Source organism: Aplysia californica, unplaced genomic scaffold (assembly GCF_000002075.1).
Source record: "Aplysia californica isolate F4 #8 unplaced genomic scaffold, AplCal3.0 scaffold00009, whole genome shotgun sequence".
NCBI classification, from domain to species: Eukaryota; Metazoa; Mollusca; class Gastropoda; order Aplysiida; family Aplysiidae; genus Aplysia; species Aplysia californica.
The window spans coordinates 2608482-2610337 of record NW_004797279.1 but is presented as its reverse complement, the minus strand read 5'-3'; positions in this window follow the sequence as shown (position 1 = coordinate 2610337).

Genomic DNA, 1856 nt, shown 5'->3' with positions numbered 1-1856 from the left:
ATTGTGAAATGATGTGGGTTTTAGCCCCTACAAGCACTAGCAGGTTATTTAAGAGACGGGAGTTTAACGTCTATCTCCGATAGGACTGAGCCAAATAGAAATTTCGTATAAAGTGCCTTCTCCGGCGACACAACGTCGGACAAAAGATAGTACATTATCTTTGGTAGGACCGAGATGAGGCTTCAACCCCAGAACCCGCAATCTCCCTATTACGGGTCTGGTCGTCTAACCTACCGACGCCATGAAAGAAAACAAATATAAATAGCAAGCCTTGTAAAATATTTCCCGCATCTTCACTTTCTGTCTTTATAGGATAACCGTGTTTTTTTTACTTTATAACTCCAAAGGAACGAAATCTAACGTAGTAAAATTGTACAAGTCAAAACTAGGGCATTCGTTGTATGGTTGAAATTTAAGGTTTAAATACTGAATTCCGAAAACAGACCAAAGCAAAATTGTTTAGGAACCATCGATAGAATCAGAAGGGTATGAGGGACAGGGACTAAAAAAAGATCCTTCCAAAGAATCAAAATCAGATCTCGGGTACATCTAATGTTGTCGGACTCAAAACAAAACACGACAAAATAATAAAATTAATAATAATAATAATAATAATAATAATAATAATAATAATAATAATAATAATAATAATAATAATAATAATTTATATAGCGCATTTCCACGAGGAAGTGCTCAGTGCGCTGTACAATAATACAAAGAACATATTATGCAGCGCACAGTTCCTATAGTAATCCTCTTTATCTCTCTCTCTCTCTCTCTCTCTCTCTCTCTCTCTCTCTCTCTCTCTCTCTCTCTCTCTCTCTCTCTCTCTCTCTCTCTCTCTCACTCACTCTCTCTCTCTCTCTCTTTCTCTCTCTCTCTCTCTCTCACTCTCTCTCTCTCTCTCTCTCTCTCTCCAGTACATCCTTGAGTAAAGACAATCCCACAAAGCTTACCCAGACACCCTCGCACACGTTGATGAATTCACACAGTCATAAATTCTTACAGAACAGAACGGCGTGAATAAACGATACTGAGAGAATATAATAATATTTGTATTGGGAATGTCGGAGATTACAGATTGAAGCTGGACTGAACCAATTGCGTTTAAAGATTAAGAGCTGATTTAAATTTTGATAAAATTGTAGACTCTTGTAGATGGGCTGGTAAAGCGTTCCACAGGGAGGGGGCCTTGACCTTTACCATCAATGATTTATTTTTATAGAGGCACCAGCCATCCCTGTCCAGATGCTGTTTTAGCCTTGTATGCGGATTAATAATATCTTTTTGCCAATTTATTGTTTCTGCTTCTATGTACCCAATATATATGGTTTTCAACCTGGAAATCGCTTATAATTCGTTATAATTGCCCCCCCCCCCTCTCCCCCTACCATTTCTCATCAACCCCCCCCCCCTTCCGCTTGTATTGTCATCATGTATGTTACCGTCTATTTTTATCGATAACACGTGGATAAAGGGCAGTATTAATGATAGTTAAGGACTAAAAAAAAACCCAAAAAAATCCGCATCAAATTAAATAATAAATAGATAGATAGATAGATAGATAGATAGATAGATAGATAGATAAATCAAGGAATAAATCAATAAGAAAGAAAGAAAGAAATAGATCTAATGCTAATGATTATCATAATACAAATATTGAGAAGAAGAAGAAGAAGGAGAAGAAGAAGAAGAAGGAGAAGAAGAAGAAGAAGAAGGAGAAGAAGAAGAAGGAGAAGAAGGAGAAGAAGGAGAAGAACAAGGTGATGATGTTTTTTTTTTTTTTTTTTTTTTTGTTTTTTTTTTTTTCCATTTGGTTTTTTTGGGGGGGGGGGGGGGGGGGGGGTGGGGGGGGG